General features: G+C 43.6%; 1 long non-coding RNA gene across 1 annotated transcript; it reads right to left on the reverse strand.

Moving 5' to 3' along the window:
• Window positions 1-1,035: 1,035 nt before the first annotated feature.
• Window positions 1,036-22,967, reverse strand: LOC142475463 (uncharacterized). Its single transcript, XR_012790938.1, has 12 exons — window positions 22,870-22,967; window positions 21,754-21,849; window positions 19,844-19,947; window positions 18,502-18,612; window positions 15,998-16,117; window positions 14,882-14,977; window positions 13,328-13,439; window positions 9,582-9,699; window positions 8,496-8,593; window positions 6,826-6,936; window positions 3,404-3,513; window positions 1,036-2,032 (listed from the first exon to the last, which is right to left on the reverse strand). It is a non-coding gene; the product is annotated as an uncharacterized LOC142475463 (long non-coding RNA).
• Between the last annotated feature and the right edge of the window lie 339 nt (window positions 22,968-23,306).

Below are 23,306 nucleotides of genomic sequence, written 5' to 3' on the forward strand. Positions count from 1 at the left end.
TCCAAATGGTAGACTGTCTGGCATTCCTGACGTAAATGTGGGGCTTCAGAAATGAGACCCCCAGAGTTCTACTGCGCATGTGCCAACTAGCAGGGGGGCATGGGTCAGAATGCTTTCCCACGTTAGTGAGTGGCTGGAGGTAATTGTAAACCAATCCCCTGTGCTTAAGGTTAAGAATAGAAGGAGAATGGTTTATAAACTGCTGTCCACCCATATATCCTTTGTCTTCGTTTGCTGATATGGTTACCTGATATCACCTGAATGATTTCCTCACTGCTGAAAGAAATGCTACATCATACTTCTCATTCCCCAACCCTTAAGTAAGTGTACTTCTTGTTCGTTACTGTATTATCTGTTGTGTTCACCTATATTCTAAGGAATAAATACAATTTATTATATCTTAAGCCTCGTTCAGTTCAAACCCAATTATTTTTGTGTAATATTAATAAGCCTGTGGAAGCTATCGTCACAAGGAGGTATTATAGTGTGTATTGTGGGGAGAATTAGTGTGTGTGTTGTTTGGGAGTGATATTCGGGAGGATTGTGTGTGCAGAAGGAAGAATGAGTGAGGGGGGAGTAAGGGAGCAGGATTGAATGAGAGGGGGTCATTGAGTGATAGCGGGGAGGGGAGGGAAGAGTGAGGAGAGTGGGTGTAGGAGGGAGCAGTGCAAGAGACCGTCGGGGGCAGAATACATGGTGAGAAGGGAGGCTGCCTAGAAGCATAAAAATCTACTTCACCACTGTTCTGTACTCTCTTCAATACTCTGTGTTACAGATCTCTCTGGCAAGAAATGGGGTCCAATGGCAAAGACTGCTCTAAATAAGATAGTATAAATGAACACAGAGAGAAATTCCAAAGAGTAACCCAAGAAAATACAAGTGAAATCTAATCGTAAGGTAATTAGTCCCATTAAGTGAAATACATAAAGGAATAGTCCATAAAAAAGCACAAAGGAAAAAAATAGGAGTACTTTATTGTGATGTTACATTTCAGAGAATATAAAATTATAGGAAAACAATTCCACTTTGTTCAGAAAACCAGAAAGTCTTGGTCCCAGGTGGACTGAATTTTTATTGCAAATAAGTTCCTTAATACACAAGTAAAGAATATAGTTACTTATTCTATTCTCTACTGTAAGACGTGCCACATTGCCCAATATTTGGGTACAGTGCCCAGATTGTGACCATGCACTACAGAGGTGAGATTCCCCCAACTCCAATTTGCTACACACTCCAAGAGAGATTATTGTGATCAGAGGTGGAATGAGAGGGGTGAGAAGGGTCGCTGCCCAGGGAGTAGCCTGACAGGGGGTACAGAAATCTCTTTTGGTGCATATATTGCGGAGCTGCATTGATTGACTTGTCAATCAGCTCTGCTGCCTATCCCATTGACATCATGATCCGGCACTGTGATCAGCTGCAGCGCTGACCCAGGTGTGTTAGTGCAGCACTTTACAGGGAGGGAACAGAGGTTGTGGATGACAGATGCTGGGGATAGGCCATGAGTACGGGCCAGAGTAAGGTGGAGACTTTCTGTACTCTGCATACAGGACACTGCATGCATGACAGTGTCTGTGTGTGTGTGTGTGTGTATTCCAAGTGTCAGTGTGCATAAGTAAGTGTGCTCTGTAAGTATGCCTGTGTGGCAGGTATAGGGGGGTGGTTCAGCTGGAGGAACTTATCCAGGCACAAAAGCACATAGATGCCCCAGATTATACCACCCCAAATGCTGATAATATCCTGCTGCACTTTACAGAAGATGATGCAGATGTCAGTGGGTGGTGGGTTCATTAAATCCATCCATCATATCATAGCCACACTGTGCATATGATGTACTGAATCAATCACAGGAAGACATCTCCATGGTAGGGGTAGAAGTTAACAGAATATGTCCAGCACTGTGGTGTGTAGCCCATAAATAATAATTGTGCACATTACAGAACATACTTGCAACTGCAAGATCATTTTGCTGCTTGTAGTGTTTGCTCTTGTCCTGTGCAGTGTTGTCGTAGATCCGTCTCTTCAGTGTTCACTGCAATAAAAGTAAGACATTGCATTAATATTACAGAAGTTTGGGAGCTGAAATCCCACTATGCTGCAGACATTTTCCCTTTGCATAAGATTCTTGTGATTATATCTCAATGATGATCAATAACAACTACATCATAACACAGCCGCTCAATACAAAATATGTATTTGCTATCAATGGTCATGGAGGCCAAACGTCACACAATGTACAGATATACTGCTGCGGCCGAGTTTATTCGAGCATTTGCCCGTTCTTGGCCGCAGCAGTAACCTGGCGCGCGCCGGAGGGTGCCGGGCGCACGCCGAAGCAGCGGAGGAGCGCCCTCCGATCGGGGCTTTCTCCCTTCCGCTGCCGGGTCCGTCGGGTCCCCCGGAACCCCCTGCCGCTGTCCCCCACATCGCGGGACACCAGTGCTCCCTCGGGGAGCCCTGGACGCGCGTGCAGGGGGCGCAGGCACCCGATGACGCGTGACCGTGCATCGGTGATGCGCGGCACGCTGAGGGAGTGCGGCTAGCACGCCGGGGCATCGCCCGGCTTGCGGTGCTAGCCGTGCTTCAATAAAACGTGTCGGTAGTGTAGCAAGGATTATTTCTTCCTCTGGTGCATTATGATGGGATGTGTTGTAAGATTCTGCATTATTAGCATCACTGAATCTTTTGGAAACTGAGTAATATTCTATGTTTTAATGCAATATTATGGATGATCAGCCGGTAAAATAAAGCTTACTGTATCTGTAGCCATGCTCTACCCATGATGTGCTGAATCAATGACTGCAGAGTGATTCAGAGTGGTAAACATGACTGGAACTCATCTCTGAATAGAGGACAGAACAGCAGTGCAGAGTAGGAGGTGAATGTATCTCAAATGGAAGACTTAGTAGCTGTGTGGGGAGTAGACAGTACAGACTGATCAAATAAATAGTTAAAGGAGTATCTTCAACATTACTTGGCTTTGTTATCAACATTGAAGTTTCTCTTGTTTTTTCTGTTCTTTAAATCACTACTACTGATGCCATGTGTAACCTGTACTGAGAGATATACTCTACTGGCCTAGATGAAACCATATGATGCAAACAGGATTCATCCCACTCCAGATTCATATGATTGCACCACTTCAACCTTTAATAAAACACATAGAACTACAGCAGTGCGCTACTGCACATGTTCTTGTTATGAATGGTAGTAGATGTGGTCCTTGGGTCAATACTTCATACAGCAGCCACACTCTACTCATGATGTATTGAATCAACAAAAACCTGCATGGTACAGATCACAGGAAGGGTAGAGTAGAGGGGAATATGTCCAATGCGAAACCCTTAGCAGCTGGATTGTGTGGAGTCAACAAAACGACAAATACTAAATGAGAAATATACACATTGCTTATCTGTCTCTGTGTAGTCATTTTCCTCCTCTTCAACTGTCTTTCAAAATTTCTCTTCTGACAGAAAAGAAACACATGGCTTCAATATTCACTGTTCTTCCCTCCTGAAATAAAAGTTAAGCATTGCATGGTTATGATCATACATACAATGAACCTTGCGCCAAACCATGTGATCCAAAGTAAATCCACCTCCCTCCCATAGCTGTGTTCCTTCTAGAGCTTCTACCACACAAGTCATTAATGTTCGTGACACTGTACTGCAGTCACAGTCTGCACACAAAGTACTGAATCAATTACATCACACTGAAAAGGCAGTCTACATGATGCAATAGTTAACCATAATAACTCTGTCATGCAAATGACAGGAAAACCTATATGTATATCATTAGGGGAGAGGGGAAAAATAATTAAAAAATAAGTGCGACAAATAAAAACAGATTATAGGAAAGTAAATCCTTGCCCTGGGAACTTTACAATCTAATAGAAATGTTAGAAGACTTAAAGAGAGGCAGCAGTTGGGGGAAGAAGTGCAGTAGATGACAATGCTTGTCCTTAATGGTGGGTACAATTAGTAGAAAGCACATCTTGGGAACAATAGTTGTTAGCAGTGACTGTGGGTGTGGGACAGTAGCCACGAGTCAAAGTTTTTTAAATGCTTGATTTAAGTCGTGAATTTTAAGATTGGTCTTACATGTGGGTGGAAGAGGTTATGTTGGCATATACTGAGTGTGAGGAAGTTTCACATGTACGGTGCAGTGATGGAAAATGGTTTCAGGCAAGTGAGAGAACAGTAGAGGTGAAAGAAGTTTACAGGAGACAGTTATGGTTATAGTGCAAGAGACAAGCAAGGGCATAACGAGAGATCAAAGATGATATGCAAGAAGGAGCAGATTAATGGAGAGCCTTAACAAAAAGGTAAGGAGGAGAACTTTGTAGGTGATACAAAAACTTGATGGGATGCCAGGACAGGGATTTAAGGAGATGAGCAGAGACTGTTGTGGGAGAAAGTGAGATAATTCAAGCAGCAGAGTTTTGCATAGGAGAAAGTTGTGAAGCATGGAGGCCTGTTAGTAGTATGTTAAAATAACCTATAGGATAACAGTATACATTGGAGTTTTAGCAGTAGGTTGAGAGGGGAAAGGGAAGATCTTGGCAATATTACAGAGAAAGAGGCAACACATTTTACCCATAGCCGTGCATGTGAATGGAGATGGAATTGAAGAGCCAAATGTTACTCCTATGCAACATGTTTGATGACAAGATAGATGGTAGTACTGTTTACTGTGATGGAGAAAGGGGATAATATGAGCCCAGTGTTAGACATTAAGTTTAAGGCAGTGGAGTGCCATCCATGAGCATATAGCCAGGAGACAACCCAAGAGTAGGGACTGGATTGCAGGAGTGAGAACAGGGGTGGATAGATTTGTGTGTGTATCATCCGCATAGAGATTATATCTAAGGCCAAAAGCATTGATGAAGTCACCAAATGATAGTATGTAGAGAGAAAGAGAGATCTCAGAACAGAGCCCTGATGTATACCCACAGACAGATCAATAGAAGACGAAGACATGTTAGCAACAGAGATGGAGAATGTGTGACAGGAAAGTTATGATGAAAACCAGGATAGAACTTTGTTACTGATACCAAGAGAGAGTTTAGAATATGAAGGAGGAGAGTGATTGAGAGCATCAAACGCAGCCGATAGATCAAGTCGGATTAGTAGGGAAAAACCTTGGGAATTAGCTTTAAGCACAGTCTGTAGAACGTGCTGTACGAAAGGCAGGTTGTAAAGGATCCAGGAGGGCATGTGATTTAAGAATGTTGACACTAGCAATTAGAAGGCAAACAGCATGAGGGATACAGAGCGGTAGTTAGTAAGGCACATAGGGTGTAGTTTGTTTCTGACAAAAGGGTGACCGCTACAGGCTTAAAGTAAGAGGGCAAAAATCCAGAGAATAGGGAGAAATTGAAGATGTGGGTGAGAGTGGGGACTAAGAGATGCAGTAAGGTGTGAGGGGATACGATCTAGAGGGCATGTGGTAGAGGGAGAATAGAAGATGATTAGCTTCCAGCTCTGTAAGAGAAGAAAAGGAGTCAAGTGCAGAAGGAGATTTGGGAAGAAGGAGAGAAGGGGGAAGGGACAGAAGGAATCTCCTTTTGGGTGGCATCCACCTTGCCTCTGAAGTAGTCAAATGCTTGAGGAGAAGTGAAGGAAGGATGGCAAGTGGGAGGAGAAGGTCAGTGGAGGGAGTCAAATACAGAGAAAAAAAACAGCGTAAATTAAATTTGAGTGTTGATGAGTGTGGAAAAAAGTAGTGTATTTAGCCCTAGAGAGCAGCTTTATACAGGACAGGAGACATTTTTACTGTAGAAAAATCAAACAAAGTGTGAGATTTCCTCCGTAGGTATTAAGAACAGCGAGTGGAAGTGTGATGAGTGTGTTTGGGAATTTAGCCAAAGGTGTGGGTTAGAGGGATGAGTGTGTCAGAGCCTATAGGGGGCATATAGATAGGAGGATAGCATTGTAAGAGTTAATAAGATTGTTAGTTTAAGCAGAAAGAAAGAGAGAGAAGAGAGAAGAGAGGTTAGAGTAGATGTCAGAGGAGAGTTTAATTAAGCAGAGGCAAATCAGTGGGACAGGTAAGATGCGGTGAGGGGAATGACTGATTGTGACTGATGAGAGCAGAAGAGGTTATGTACAACTAGAGCCTTGTTAGTAAGAGTGGACATTCCAGAGGGCACAGGAGAAGGGAAGAGAAAAGTAAGGAAAGGAATGTGGATTACATTAGATAGGTTAACACTCTTAGTAGGGAGGCCTGATGTGTATATGAGCCGGTCCAAGATTATAAGAGATATCCCCCAACATCAGCGAGCATAGAAGGAGACACAGAGATAGGTGTAGAGAGAGACAGAGATAGGGATATGTAGAGAGAGAAGGGCGTCAAGAGAATGAGACAGATAGGCGTAGAGAGAGGAGACATAGAGAGAGGGGGCTTTGAGAGGGGGGCGTAGAGAATGAGGGAAGGTGGAAGAGAATAGGATGTGCAGGAGTGCATTTCATTGAGCAGTGCAGAAATAGCTGCAATAGAGGTCTGTACAAATGGTGCTTTGTGTAGACACATGCAAAGGTAGGGGAAGGAAAGTGTATAGAACATGTGGATAAAAGCAGGAGTGTGGAAGTTAGAGAAATTAGAAAAGTTTTACAGAGGAGTGAGGAAACAGTAAACAGAAAGAACAAGAGAGAGGTTACATTGGGATGACGTGCTGTGGTAGAGAGAAATGCTAGGAGAGAGCCTCCAGATATTAGAGGACATGAATTGAGAGAGCAAATGTATAAATCAAAACCGGAGGGGGAGGTATAGCACGAAAGCTTGCACAGCAGTTGATGAAGATTATAGTCTTAAAGTTGCGTGTACCTGTCAGGGCACTCAAGAAGGTCAATGCTCACAAGTGCAGAGTTCATGAAGAAATGCTGAATCCAGTTCCCCTCCAATTTAATTTTAATATAACTTTTTCATTCTTCATTACTGCAAAAAGCAAACAAAACAAAACCACATTGCATTACTATTTTCAAAATGGATTGAATGACATATTCAACAGTAACTGTGTGATGCCAATATTGCCTTCTCACTCGTAGGCCAGTACGGTCAGGTACCCAGTACTGATAAAACAATAAGTGCCCGTACTAAGTACCAATATGAATTATAAGGAAATGTAAAATCTCCAGGTCTCTCTCCATCTCTGCAACAGATATATGGATAAGCCCATATTAAGGCATCACGTGACCGGAGCCGTCACTGACTGGGTATACGCAAAGATGCAGGGAGATGCAAAGAAAGGGAGGGAGAGAGACAGGGAGAAGATGGGAAACGGAGGGAGGCACGGATGGCAGGCCTCTCTCTTTCACTGGTGCATGCAAGGAGCTGGTCCCAACATCCACAAAGTGTGTGTGTATTATTGGTTGTGTTTTATGGCGGTAGGAGGACAGTGTGTATATTGTATGTGTGTGGGAGTATTATATTGTGTGTAGGGTATTATAGTGTGTATATTATGTTGAGGTGCAGAGGAGAGTGTTAGATTGGGTATCTTGTGTTAGGGGGTATTGTGTATATTGTGTTTAAGACTATAATATTATTGGGGAGATTATTATTGAGGAGGTATTAAAGTGTGTATTGTGGGGAGTATTAGTGTATGTATTATTTGTGGGTGACAGATGCTGTGGGTAGGCCAAGAGTACGGGCCAGACTAAGGTGGAGACTTTCTGTACTCTGCATACAGGACTCTACATGCACTGCAGAGGTGAAATTCCCCCAACTCCAATTTGCTACACTCTCCAAGAGAGAATATTGTGATCAGAGGTGGAAGATGAGCAGGGTCACTGCCCAGGGAGTAGCCTGTCAGGGGGCATGGAAATCTCTTTTGGTGCGTATGTTGCCACGTGGCATTGATTGACCGGTCAATTAGCACTGCTTCCTATCACAGTGACATGATCCGGTGCTGTGATCGGTTGCAGCGCTGACCAAGGTGTGTTAGTGCAGCAATTTACAGGGAGGGAACAGAGGTTGTGGGTGACAGATGCTGGGGGTAGGCCAAGAGTACGGGCCAGAGCAAGGTGGAGATATTCTGTACTCTGCATGCCCATCCTGCATGCCCAGGACTCTGCATGCATGCCAGTGGCTGTGGGGTGTGTGTGTGTAGGTATGCCAAGTGTCAGTGTGCATAAGTAAGTGTGCTGTGTGTGTAAGTAAGTTTGCCTGTGTGGCAGGAGGTGTAGGGGGGCGGGGGGCGGTTCAGCTGGAGGACTTTACCCAGCACAAAAGCACATAGATGCCTCTGATTATATCACCCCAAATGCTGATAATATCCTGCTGTAGATGCACTTTACAGAAGATGATACAGATGTCATCAGTGTTTGGTGGGTTCATTAAATCAATCCATCATATAATAGCCACACTATGCATATGATGTACTGAATCAGTAACACCAATCACAGGAAGACATCTCCATGGTAGGGGTAGTGTTGAAGTTAACAAAATATGTCCAGCACTGTGGTGTGGAGCCCATACATAATAATTGTGCACATTACCAGAACAACATATTGTCAACTGCATGATCATTTTGCTGCTTGTAGTGTATACTCTTGTCCTGTGCAGTGTTGTAGTAGATCCGTCTCTTCGGTGTTCACTGCAATAAAAGTAAGACATTGCATTAATATTACAGAAGTTTGGGGGCTGAAATCCCACTATGCTAATGACAGTTTCCCTTTGCATAAGATTCTTGTGATTATATCTCAATGATGATCAATAACAACTACATCATAACACAGCTGCTCTATACAGAATATGTATTTGCCATCAATGGTCATGGAGGCAATATGTCACACAATGTACATATATAGCAAGGATTATTTCTTCCTCTGGTGTATTATGATGGGAGGGTGAGATTCTGCATTATCAGCATCAGTAAATCTGTAGGAAACTGAGTGATATTCTATTTTTTAATGCAATATTAGGGTAAAATAAAGCTTGCTGTATCTATAGCCATGCTCTACCCATGATGTGCTGAATCAATGACTGCAGAGCGATTTAGAGTGGTAAACATGACTTGAACTCATCTCTGAATAGAGGGTAGCACAGTAGTGCAGAGTAGAAGGTGAATGTATCTCAAATGGAAACCCTTAGCAGCTGTGTGGGGAGTAGACAGTACAGACTGACCAAGTAAATAGTAAAAAGTAGTAACTTCAACATTACTTGGTTTTGTTCTCCACTCCTGTTTTTCTGTTCTTTAAATCACTAATACTGATGCCATATGTAACCTGTACTGAGAGTTATATACTCTACTGGCCTAGATCAAATTAAATGATGCAAACAGGATCCCTCCCACTCAAGATTCATATGATTGCACCACCTCAACCTTTCATAGCAATAACATAGAACTGCAGCAGTGCGCTACTGCACATGTTCTTGTTATGAATGGTAGTAGATGTGGTCCTTGGGTCAGTACTTCATACTGTAGCCACACTCTATTCATGATGTATTGAATCAACAAAAATCTGCATGGTACAGATCACAGGAAGGGGTGGAGTAGAGGTGAATATGTCCAATGCGAAACCCTTAGCAGCCGGATTTTTTGGAGTCAATAAAACGACAAATACTAAATGAGAAATATACACATTGCTTATCTGTCTCTGTGTAGTCATTTTCCTCCTCTTCAACTGTCCTTCAATTTTCTATTTTGCAAGAAAATGAACACATGGCTTCAATATTCACTTCTGTTCTGCAGTCTTTCCTCTTGAAATAAAAAAGTTAAGCATTGTATTATTATTATTATAATTATTATTGACGATACATACAATGAACCTTGCTCCAAACCATGTGATACAAAGCAAATCCACCTCCCTCCCACAGCTGTGCTCCTTCTAGAGCTTCTACCACACAAGTTATTCATGTCAGTGAAACTGTACTGCAGTCCCGGTCTGCACACAATCTACTGAATCAATGACATCACACTGTGTCACACAATGTCATGCTAACGACAGGAAACAATCTTTGTATATATCTTTGTATATATAATAATAATAATAATAATAAAAAAAATAAGACAGGACAGACACTCCTACATTGCAATCAATAGAAAATAACTGGGACAGGCACTTCAAGGATGCATACGGTCCCGGATAAACTGTAGCTACCTATACACGTGTGCCTTGTCTCTAGACTCTGCATATATCTCTATTTATATACCACCCATTGTGTACTCAGCGCTTTACAAGAGAGACCAAAAAGTACAGGAAATTATTATACAATAAGTTCATAAGTTCAACAAACAAAAACAGACAATAGGAAAGTAAATCCCTGTCCTGGGTAGTTTACAATCTAAGAGAAATGTAAGGAGACTTACAGAGAGACAACAGGTGGGGGAACAAGTGCAGTAGATGACAATGCTTGTCCTTAATGGTGGGTACTTGTAGTATAAAGCACTTCTTGGGAACAATAGTTAGTGACTGAATGAGTGACAGTAGCAACGAGTAAAAGCTATTGAAATGCTTCATTTAAGTTGTGAATTTTAAGGTTGATCTTAAATGTGGGTGGAAGAGGGTATGTTGGCATATACTGAGTGTGTGTGAGTTTCACAGGTAAATTGATGGGAAAGGGTTTCAGGCAAGAGAGCGAGTGCGCAGTAGAGGTGTAAGAAGTATAATGGAGACAGCTATTAGTAGAGCTTAGGAGACGAGGAAGGGCATAACGAGACCAAAGATGATATGTAGGAAGGAGCAGATGAATAGAGAATAGTGTTGGACTGGGTCCTCAACTATAAAAAAATGGGTAACGGGTACCCGGCCAAAATGAAAGGTTCTACCCGGTCGGGTACACGGTTTGGCACTTACCTTCCGGGTGGCGGTGACATCTAGGATCAGCAGCAGTCCTGTGACGGTGGCAGCATCTGTGGTGTCTTCAGCCGGCGGGGGAGCTGCAGGCTCACAGACACAGCTTACCTGCTTCGGTGCTGTGGAAGTGATTCCTGCAGCTCCCCCCGCCAGGTGAAGACACCTCTGATGCTGCCAACATCAGAGGACTGCTGCTGCTGATCCTAGATGTCTTAGGAAAGGTAAGTATAAAAGATTATTTCCAGCTGCCCTGACATTACCCGACGCCGGGTATTACCCGGCCAAGTCCACTTCTCAGTGGCCGGTTTCGAGTAATGTCCGGGTAGCTGGAAATGTGTCGGGTAACGCCGGGTACTCGGTACACCACTAATAGAGAACCTTAACAAAAAGGTAAGGAGGAGAACTTTGTAGGTGATCTGAAACTTGATGGGAAGCAAGGAGAGGGATTTAAGGAGGAGGAGGAGATGAGCAGATACTGTTGTGGGAGAAAGGGAAATTATTCAAGCAGCAGAGTTTTGGATAGATTGCAAATGAGAAAGTTGTGAAGCAGGGAGCCCTGTTAGCAGTATGTTAACCCATACGATAAGGGCATGCATTGGCGTTTTAGCAGTAGATTGACAGAGAAAAGGGCAAATCTTGGAAATATTACAGAGAAAGAATCGACAAACTTTAGCCAGTGTCGTGAATGAAGATGGAAAGGGAAGAGTCAAATGTTACTCCTAGGCAATGTGCTTTCATGACAGGATGATGGTAGTACTGTTTACTGCGATGGAGAAAGGTGATATTAGGCCAGATTTAGGGGGAAATATGAGGAGCTCAGTTTTAGACATTAGGTTTAAGGCAGAAGAGTGTCATCCATGGAGGATATAGCCAGGAGGCGACCCGAAACTAGGAACTAAATTGCAGGAGTGACGGTAGGGTGGATAGGTGTGTGTATCATCTGCATAGAGATGATATCAAGGGCCAAAATAGTTGATAAGGTCAACTAGTGATAGTATGTAGTGAGAGAGGTCCCAGAACAGAGTCCTGAGGTATACCAACAGACAAAACAACAGGAGACAAAGACACGTTAGCAACAGAGATGGAGAATGTGTGATGGAGAAGTATGATGAAAACCAGGATATAAGTTTGCTGCGGATACGAAGAAAGAGTTTAGAATATGAATGAGAAGAGTGATTGACAGTATCAAAAGCAGAAGAGAGATCAAGCAGGATTAGTAAGTAAAATGGACCTTGGGAATTTTCTTTATGTACATAATTGGTTACATTGGGAAAGGCAGATTGTGAAGGGCCCAGAGGAGCATGTGATTTAAGAATGTTGATCAAACGGGAGATCACAAGACGTTCTAGCAATTAGGAGGCAAATGGTAGGACGGATACAGGGCGATAGTTAGAAATTCACACAAGGTCAAGGTTATTTTTGAGAATAGGGGTGACCACTGCATGCTTAAAAGGAAGAGTTGAAAGAGCCAAAGGATATGGAGGAATTGAAGATGTGGGTGAGAGTGAGAATATAGGATTGAGAGGGCATGTGGTAGAGGGAGAAGAGAAGATCAGGTTCCAGCTTTGTGACAGGAGAAAAGGAGTCAAGAGTGCAATGAGATCTAGATAGAAAAAGAGAGAGGGGGAAGGGAGAGAACGAATCTACTTGTGGATGGCATCCACCTTGCCTCAAGTGAGCAAAGGCTTGAGGAGAAATAAAGGATGGATGTTAAGTGGGAGGAGAAAGTCAGTGGTGGGACTCAAATACATAGAAGACAGTGTGAATGAAATTGGAGTGTTGATGAGTGAGGAAAAAGTAGTGTTTGACCTTAAAAAAAGGAGCAGAGTTTTACAGAACAGGACAAAGGTTTAGTGTAGAAAATCAGACTGTGAGATTTCCTCCATAGGTGTTAAGAGCAGCAGTGTGATGTGATGAAGTGTGATGAGAGCGTGCTTGTGAATTAAACCAATGCATGGGTTAGGCTGCGTCTATAGTAAGCACGCAACAGATGGCAAAGTTAGCGCATGCCTGTCGCTCCAGCAATCCCTGCACTGAGGTCCGAGGCGACGGGGAGGCCCTGCATCGCTCGCACGCACTGTGGACAACCAAGCGTGTGCCCATGATAATCACGGCCTTAGAGGGATAAGTGTGTCAGAGCCTAGAAGGGGCATATAGATGATGGAGGAGGAGGGAGGAGGAGATGATAGCATTGTAAGAGTTAACAAGATAGCTAGTTTAAGCAGAAAGTGAGGAGAGGTTAGAGATAAGGGTAGATGTCAGAGGAGAGAGTTCAATTAAGCTGAGGTATCGAGTAGGACAGGGGTGAGGGGAATGAGAAGTGGTGGATGATGAGAGCAGAAGAGGTCATGTACAAATAGACCATGTTAGTCGTAGAGCAGACATTCCAGAGGGCACGTGAGAAGGGAAGAGTAAAGTGAGACAAGGAATGTGGATTACATTAGATGGGTTAATACGCTTAGCAGGGAGGTGGAGAGAGAGGCAAGAGGCAGAGGGTGGTGTAGGGGTAGAGGAAGAGATGTTGCATGTACCTTGTCAGAACATTAAAGAACGTCAATTCACACTGGTGCAGAGTTGATGATGAAATGCTGAATCCAGTTCACGTCCAATTCAATTTTAACAGAACTTTTTCATTCTTCATTACTGCAAAAAAAAAAGTAAAAAACAATGCATTACTATTTTCAAAATGGATTGAATTCCCCCACCAATGACTATGTGTTACCAATATATCCCTCTCAGTCCCACTGCAGCACATACTGTACCAGTGTGAAAGTAAGAAGGTACACAGTACCGGTAAAACAATACGTGCCGGTACTATGCACCATATGAATTATAAGGGGATGTAAATCTCCCAGTCTCTCTCCATATCCGCAACAGAGCGGGCTCCGGTCAGTGGCATGGATGCCCATATATGGGTATGCTCATATTTGGGCATCCCATGTCACTGACCGGAGCCGGCTCTGAGTATAGGGATATATGCGGAGACGCACAGGTGCAAGGAAATGGGAGGAGGCACGGTGAGAAACAGGGAGAGACCACAGGAAGATAGAGGGCAACAACTTCCACAAGGTACTTGTATGGGTATAATTGTTTGTATTTTGTGCAGAGGGGGTAATTTCAGATAAAATACAATTCTCCACCCTCTACGAAACAATTCCACTTTGTTCAGTAAGCCAGAAAGTCTTGGTCCCATGTGGACTGAATTTAATGCAAATAAGGTCCTTAATACACAAGTAAAGAATAAAGTTACTTATTCTCTACTGTAAGAAGTGCCACATTGCCCACTATTTGGGTCCTGTGCCCAGATTGTGACCATGCATGGCAGAGGTGAGATTCCCCCAACTCCAATTTGCTACACTCTCCAAGAGAGATAATTGTGATCAGAGGTGGAACTAGGGGAGGGTGTGAGCAGGGTCACTGCCCAGGGAGTAACCTGACTGGGGGCACGGAAATCTCATTTAGTGCATATGTTGCGGCACTGCATTGATTGACCGGTCAATCTGCACTGCTGCCTGTCACAGTGACATCCTGATCGGGCACTGTGATCAGCTATAGCACTGACCCAGGTGAGATAGTTCAGCACTTTACAAGGAGGGAACAGATGTTGTGGGTGACAGATGCTGGAGGTAGGCCAAGACTGTTGGCCAGAGTAACGTGGAGACTTACTGCACTCTGCATGCCCATCCTCTCCCTGACATCAGGGGAAGGAAGTGGCCCTGGGGTGTGTGTAGGTATGCCAGATGTCAGTGTATGCATAAGTAAGTATGCCTGTGTAGTGGGAGGTGTAGGGGCGTTAAGCTGGAGGACTTAAAACAGGCACAAAAGCACATAGATACCTCTGATTATACCGCACCAAATGCTGATAATATCATGCTGTAGCTGCACTTTACAGAAGATGATGCAGATGTCATCATTGGTTGGTGGGTTCATTAAATCAATCCATCATATCATAACCACACTGTGCATATGATGTACTGAATCAGTAACACCAGGAAGACATCTCCATGTTAGGAGTAGAGTTGAAGTTAACAGAATATGTCCAGCACTGTGGTGTGTAGCCCATAAATAATAATTGTGCACATTACCAGAACAACATACTGTCAACTGCAAGATCATTTTGCTGCTTGTAGCGTATGCTCATCCTGTACAGTGTTGTAGTAGATCCGTCTCTTCAGTGTTCACTGCAACAAAAGTAAGACATTGCATTAATATTACAGACGTTTGGGGGCTGAAATCTCACTTCGCTGCGGACAATTTCCCTTTGCATAAGATTCTTGTGATTATGTCAATGATGATCAATAACTGCATCATAACACAGCCGCTCTATACAGAAGATGTACTTGCTCTCATTGGTCATTGAGGTAATACGTCACACAATGTACAGATATAGCAAGGATTATTTCTCCCACTTGTGCATTATGGCATTATGATGGGAAATGTTGTGAGATTCTGCATTATCAGCATCACTGAATCTTTTGGAAATTAAGTGATATTCTATGTTTTAATGCAATATTATGGGTGATCAGCCGGTAAAATAATAATAGCTTGCTGTATCTGTAGCCATGCTCTACCCATGATGTGCTGAACCAATGACTGCAGAGAGATTCAGAGTGCTAAACATGACTGGAACGCATCTCTGAATAATGGGCAGCAAAGCAGTGCAGAATAGGAGGTGAAAGTATTTAAAATGGAAGATCCTTAGCAGCTGTGTGGAGAGTAGACAGTACAGACTGACCAAGTAAATGGTAAAAGGAGTAACTTCAACATTACTTGGCTTTGTTCTCCACATTGAAGCTTTCCTCCTCTTTAAATCACTAATACTGATGCCATGTGTAACCTGTACTGAGAGTTATATAATCTACTGGCCTAGATGAAACCATATGATGCAAACAGGATCCATCCCACTCCAGATTCATAGAATTGAACCACCTCAACCTTTCATAACAATCACATAGAACTGCAGCTGTGCGCTACTGCACATGTTCTTGTTATGAATGGTAGTAGATGTGGTCCTTGGGTCTTTACTTCATACTGTAGCCACACTCTACTCATGATGTATTGAATCAACGAAAACTTGCATGGTTCAGATCACAGGAAGGGGTAGAGTAGAGATGAAAATATTCAATGTGAAACCCGTAGCAGCCGGATTGTGTGGAGTCAATAAAACGACAAATACTAAATGGTAAATGAGAAATATACACATTGCTTATCTGTCTCTGTGTAGTAATTTTCCTTCTCTTCAACTGTCCTTCAAATTTTCTCTTTTGCAAGAAAAGGAACACATGGCTTCAATATTCACTTCTGTTCTGCAGTCATCCCTCCTGAAATAAAAGTTAAGCATTGCATTGTTATTATGATAATACATACAATAAACCTTGCTCCAAACCATTTGATGCAAAGCAAATCCACCTCCCACCCACAGCTGTGCTCCTTCTAGAGCATGCATGTCAAACTCCAGTCCTCGAGGGTCCCAAACAGGCCAGGTTTTCAGTAGGGATATCCTGAAAACCTGGCCTGTTTGCGGCCCTCGAGGACTGGAGTTTGACATCCTTGTTCTTGAGCTTCTACCACGCAAGTCATCCATGTGAGTGACACTGTACTGCAGTCCTGGTCTGCACACAATCTACTGAATCAATGACATCACACTGTAAAGGCAATCTACAAGATGTATTAGTTGTCCACACTTCCGAAATGTTACTTTTATGTCCAAATCACTTATTCCCATGACCTGATATTTGTATTTGTTATTTATAGGATTGTCACAAAGAGTTGATGAGGTCACCAAATGATAGTATGTAGAGAGAAAGAGAGATCTCAGAACAGAGCCCTGATGTATACCCACAGACAGATCAATAGAAGACGAAGACATGTTAGCAACAGAGATGGAGAATGTGTGACAGGAAAGTTATGATGAAAACCAGGATAGAACTGTGTTACGGATACCAAGAGAGAGTTTAGAATATGAAGGAGGAGAGTGATTGAGAGCATCAAACGCAGCAGATAGATCAAGTAGGATTAGTAGGGAAAAGTGACCTTGGGAATTTGCTTTAAGCACAGTCTGTAGAACGAGCTGTACGAAAGGCAGGTTGTAAAGGATCCAGGAGGGAATGTGATTTAAGAATGTTGACATTCTAGCAATTAGGAGACAAACAGCAGGAGGGATACAGGGCGGTAGTTAGTAAGGCACATAGGGTGTAGGTTGTTTCTGAGAAAAGGGTGACCACTACAGGCTTAAAGTAAGAGGGTAAAGAGCCAGAGAATAGGGAGGAATTGAAGATGTGGGTGAGAGTGGGGACTAAGAGATGCAGTAAGGTGTGAGGGGATACGATCTAGAGGGCATGTGGTAGAGGGAGAAGAGAAGATGATTAGCTTCCAGCTCTGTAAGAGAAGAAAAGGAGTCAAATGCAGAAGGAGAATTAGGTAGAAGGAGAGAAGGGGGAAGGGACAGAAGGAATCTCCTTGTGGGTGGCATCCACCTTGCCTCTGAAGTAGTCAAATGCTTGAGGAGAAGTGAAGGAAGGATGGCAAGTGTGAGGAGAAGGTTAGTGGAGGGAGTCAAATACAGGGAAAAAAAGACAGCGTAAATTAAATTTGAGTGTTGATGAATGTGAAAAAAAAGTAGTGTGGTTTGGCCCCAGAGAGCAGCTTTATACAGGACTGGAGACATTTTTACTGTAGAAAAATCAAATATCAATTGTGTGATTTCCTTCATAGGCATTAAGAACAGCGAGTGGAAGTGTGATGAACATGTTTGGGAATTTAGCCAAGGGTGTGGGCTAGAGGGACAAGTGTGTCAGAGCCTAGAGGGGGCATATAGATAGGAGGATAGCATTGTAAGAGTTAATAAGATTGTTAGTTTAAGCGGAAAGAGAGAGAGAGCAGAGAGGTTAGAGTAGATGTCAGAGGAGAGTTTAATTAAGCAGAGGCAAATCAGTGGGACAGGTAAGATGGGGTGAGGGGAATGACTGATTGTGAATGATGAGAGCAGAAGAGGTCATGTACAACTAGAGCCTTGTTAGTCAGAGAACGGACATTCCAGATGGCATAGGAGAAGGGAAGAGAAAAGTAAGGAAAGGAATGTGGATTACATTAGATAGGTTAACACTCTTAGCAGGGAGGCCCGATGTGTATATGAGCAGGTTCAAGATTATAAGAGATATCCCACACATCAGCAAACATAGAAGGAGACACAGAGATAGGTGTAGAGAGAGACAGAGATAGCTCTATGTAGAGAGAGAGGGACGTAGAGAGAATGAGACAGATAGGCGCAGAGAGAGGGGGCGCAGAGAGAGGAGGCGCCAAAAGAGGGGGCGCAGAGAGAGGGGGCACAGAGAATAGGATATTAAAGAGTGCTTTTCATTGAGCAGTGCAGAAATAGCTGCAATAGAGGTCTGTACAAATGGTGCAGTGTGTAGACACATGCAAAGGTAGGGGAAGGAAAGAGGAGAACATGTGGATAAAAGCAGGAGTGTGGAAGTTAGAGAAATTAGAAAAGTTTAACAGAGGAGTGAGGAAACAGCAAGCAGAAAGAACAAGAGAGAGGTTACATTGGGATGACGTTCTGTGGTAAAGAGAAAATGCTAGGAGAGAGCTTTCAAATATTAGAGGACATGAATTGAGGGAGCAAATGTATAAATCAAAACCTGAGGGGGAGGTATAGCACGAAAGCTTGCACAGCAGATTATAGTCTTAATGTTGCGTGTACCTGTCAGGGTATTCAAGAAGTTAAATTCTCACAAGTGCAGAGTTCATGATGAAATGCTGAATCTAGTCCCCCTCCAATTTAATTTTAATATAACTTTTCCATTCTTCATTACTGCAAAAAGCAAACAAAACAAAACCACATTGCATTACTATTTTCAAAATGGATTGAATGGCATATTCAACAGTGACTGTGTGATGCCAATATTCCCCACTCACTCGTAGTGAAGCACATATTGTACTAGTGTTGAAAGTAGGCCGGTAGAGTCAGGTACGCAGTACTGATAAAACAATAAGTGCCCGTCGTAAGTACCAGCTCCGCAACAGTGCGGGCATCACATTAGTGACGTGGATGAACATATATGGATAAGCCCATATTAAGGCATCACGTGACCAGAGCCGTCACTGACTGGGTATACGTAAAGACGCAGGGAGATGCAAGGAAAGGGAGGGAGAGAGACAGGGAGAAGATGTGAAACGGAGGAAGGCACGGATGGAGGGAGTTCTTCCGAGCTTCTGCGGGCCTCTCTCTTTCACTGGTGCATGCCGGGAGCTGGTCCCAACATCCACAAAGTGTGTGTGTATTATTGGTTGTATTTTATGGGGGTAGGAGGGTAGTGTGTATATTGTGTGTGTGGGAGTATTATATTGTGTGTAGAGGTGCAGAGGAGAGTACTAGATTGTGTATCTTGTGTAAGGGTGTTGTGTATATTGTGTTTGGAGCTATAATATTATTGGGGAGATTAGTATTGAGGAGGTATTATAGTGTGTATTGTGGGGAGTATTAGTGTGTGTATTGTTTGTGGGTGACAGATGCTGGGGTTATGCAGCAATCCCTGCACTGAGGTCCGAGGCGGCTCTGCATCGCTCGCACACACTGTGGATGACCAAGCATGTGCCCATGATAATCATGGCCTTAGAGGGATGAGTGTGTCAGAGCCTAGAAGGGGCATATATATGATGGAGGAGGGAGGAGGAGGAGGGAGGAGGAGGAGATGATAGCATTGTAAAAGTTAACAAGATAGTTAGTTTAAGCAGAAAGTGAGGAGAGGTTAGAGATAAGGGTAGATGTCAGAGGAGAGAGTTCAATTAAGCTGAGGTATCGAGTAGGACAGGGGTGAGGGGAATGAGAGGTGGTGGATGATGAGAGCAGAAGAGGTCATGTACAAATAGACCTTGTTAGTCAGAGAGCAGTCATTCCAGAGGGCACGTGAGAAGTGAAGAGTAAAGTGAGACATGGAATGTGGATTACATTAGATGGGTTAATACGCTTAGCAGGGAGGTGGAGAGAGAGAGGCAAGAGGCAGAGAGTGGTGCAGGGGTTGAGGAAGAGATGTTGCATGTACCTTATCAGAACATTAAAGAACATCAATTCACACTGGTGCAGAGTTGATGATGAATCCAGTTCACCTCCAATTCAATTTTAACAGAAATGTTTCATTCTTCATTACTGAAAAAAAAGAAAAGTAAAAAACATTTCATTACTATTTTCAAAATGGATTGAATTCCCCCAACAATGACTATGTGTTACCAATATATCCCTCTCAGTCCCACTGCAGCATATACTGTACCAGTGTGAAAGTAGGAAGGTACACAGTACCGGTAAAACAATACGTGCCGGTACTATGCACCATATGAATTATAAGGGGATGTAAATCTCCCAGTCTCTCTCCATATCCGCAACAGAGCGGGCTCCGGTCAGTGGCATGGATGCCCATATATGGGTATGCTCATATTTGGGCATCCCATGTCACTGACCGGAGCCGGCTCTGAGTATAGGGATATATGCGGAGACGCAGAGGTGCAAGGAAATGGGAGGAGGCACGGTGAGAAACAGGGAGAGACCACAGGAAGATAGAGGGCAACAACTTCCACAAGGTACTTGTATGGGTATAATTGTTTGTATTTTGTGCAGAGGGGGTAATTTCAGATAAAATACAATTCTCCACCCTCTACGAAACAATTCCACTTTGTTCAGTAAGCCAGAAAGTCTTGGTCCCATGTGGACTGAATTTAATGCAAATAAGGTCCTTAATACACAAGTAAAGAATAAAGTTACTTATTCTCTACTGTAAGAAGTGCCACATTGCCCACTATTTGGGTCCTGTGCCCAGATTGTGACCATGCATGGCAGAGGTGAGATTCCCCCAACTCCAATTTGCTACACTCTCCAAGAGAGATAATTGTGATCAGAGGTGGAACTAGGGGAGGGTGTGAGCAGGGTCACTGCCCAGGGAGTAACCTGACTGGGGGCACGGAAATCTCATTTAGTGCATACACTACCGACACACTTTATTGAAGTGTGGTCGGTACCGCAAGCCGGGAAATCTCCCGGCTTGCTAGTGGCCGCCCCTCGGCGTGCCGCGCGTCATAGACGCGCGGTCACGCGTCATCGGGAGCGTGCGCCCGCTGCACGCATGTCCAGGGGCTCCCCGAGGGAGCCCTGGTGTCCCGCGATCGCGGGACAGCGGCAGGGGGTTCCGGGGGACCCGGCGGACCCGGCAGCGGTAGGGAGAGCGCCCCGATCGGAGGGCGCTCTTCCGCTGCTTCGGCGTGCGCCCGTCACACTCGGGCGCGCGCCAGGCTACTGCTGCGGCACAGAACGGGCAAATGCTCGAATAAACTGTGCCGCAGCAGTATGTTGCGGCACTGCATTGATTGACCGGTCAATCTGCACTGCTGCCTGTCACAGTGACATCCTGATCGGGCACTGTGATCAGCTATAGCACTGACCCAGGTGAGATAGTTCAGCACTTTACAAGGAGGGAACAGATGTTGTGGGTGACAGATGCTGGAGGTAGGCCAAGACTGTTGGCCAGAGTAACGTGGAGACTTACTGCACTCTGCATGCCCATCCTCTCCCTGACATCAGGGGAAGGAAGTGGCCCTGGGGTGTGTGTAGGTATGCCAGATGTCAGTGTATGCATAAGTAAGTATGCCTGTGTAGTGGGAGGTGTAGGGGCGTTAAGCTGGAGGACTTAAAACAGGCACAAAAGCACATAGATACCTCTGATTATACCGCACCAAATGCTGATAATATCATGCTGTAGCTGCACTTTACAGAAGATGATGCAGATGTCATCATTGGTTGGTGGGTTCATTAAATCAATCCATCATATCATAACCACACTGTGCATATGATGTACTGAATCAGTAACACCAGGAAGACATCTCCATGTTAGGAGTAGAGTTGAAGTTAACAGAATATGTCCAGCACTGTGGTGTGTAGCCCATAAATAATAATTGTGCACATTACCAGAACAACATACTGTCAACTGCAAGATCATTTTGCTGCTTGTAGCGTATGCTCATCCTGTACAGTGTTGTAGTAGATCCGTCTCTTCAGTGTTCACTGCAACAAAAGTAAGACATTGCATTAATATTACAGACGTTTGGGGGCTGAAATCTCACTTCGCTGCGGACAATTTCCCTTTGCATAAGATTCTTGTGATTATGTCAATGATGATCAATAACTGCATCATAACACAGCCGCTCTATACAGAAGATGTACTTGCTCTCATTGGTCATTGAGGTAATACGTCACACAATGTACAGATATAGCAAGGATTATTTCTCCCACTTGTGCATTATGGCATTATGATGGGAAATGTTGTGAGATTCTGCATTATCAGCATCACTGAATCTTTTGGAAATTAAGTGATATTCTATGTTTTAATGCAATATTATGGGTGATCAGCCGGTAAAATAATAATAGCTTGCTGTATCTGTAGCCATGCTCTACCCATGATGTGCTGAACCAATGACTGCAGAGAGATTCAGAGTGCTAAACATGACTGGAACGCATCTCTGAATAATGGGCAGCAAAGCAGTGCAGAATAGGAGGTGAAAGTATTTAAAATGGAAGATCCTTAGCAGCTGTGTGGAGAGTAGACAGTACAGACTGACCAAGTAAATGGTAAAAGGAGTAACTTCAACATTACTTGGCTTTGTTCTCCACATTGAAGCTTTCCTCCTCTTTAAATCACTAATACTGATGCCATGTGTAACCTGTACTGAGAGTTATATAATCTACTGGCCTAGATGAAACCATATGATGCAAACAGGATCCATCCCACTCCAGATTCATAGAATTGAACCACCTCAACCTTTCATAACAATCACATAGAACTGCAGCTGTGCGCTACTGCACATGTTCTTGTTATGAATGGTAGTAGATGTGGTCCTTGGGTCTTTACTTCATACTGTAGCCACCCTCTACTCATGATGTATTGAATCAACGAAAACCTGCATGGTTCAGATCACAGGAAGGGGTAGAGTAGAGATGAAAATATTCAATGTGAAACCCGTAGCAGCCGGATTGTGTGGAGTCAATAAAACGACAAATACTAAATGGTAAATGAGAAATATACACATTGCTTATCTGTCTCTGTGTAGTAATTTTCCTTCTCTTCAACTGTCCTTCAAATTTTCTCTTTTGCAAGAAAAGGAACACATGGCTTCAATATTCACTTCTGTTCTGCAGTCATCCCTCCTGAAATAAAAGTTAAGCATTGCATTGTTATTATGATAATACATACAATAAACCTTGCTCCAAACCATTTGATGCAAAGCAAATCCACCTCCCACCCACAGCTGTGCTCCTTCTAGAGCATGCATGTCAAACTCCAGTCCTCGAGGGTCCCAAACAGGCCAGGTTTTCAGTAGGGATATCCTGAAAACCTGGCCTGTTTGCGGCCCTCGAGGACTGGAGTTTGACATCCTTGTTCTTGAGCTTCTACCACGCAAGTCATCCATGTGAGTGACACTGTACTGCAGTCCTGGTCTGCACACAATCTACTGAATCAATGA

The sequence above is a fragment of the Ascaphus truei genome, unplaced genomic scaffold, assembly GCF_040206685.1.
Source record: "Ascaphus truei isolate aAscTru1 unplaced genomic scaffold, aAscTru1.hap1 HAP1_SCAFFOLD_1223, whole genome shotgun sequence".
NCBI lineage: Eukaryota > Metazoa > Chordata > Amphibia > Anura > Ascaphidae > Ascaphus > Ascaphus truei.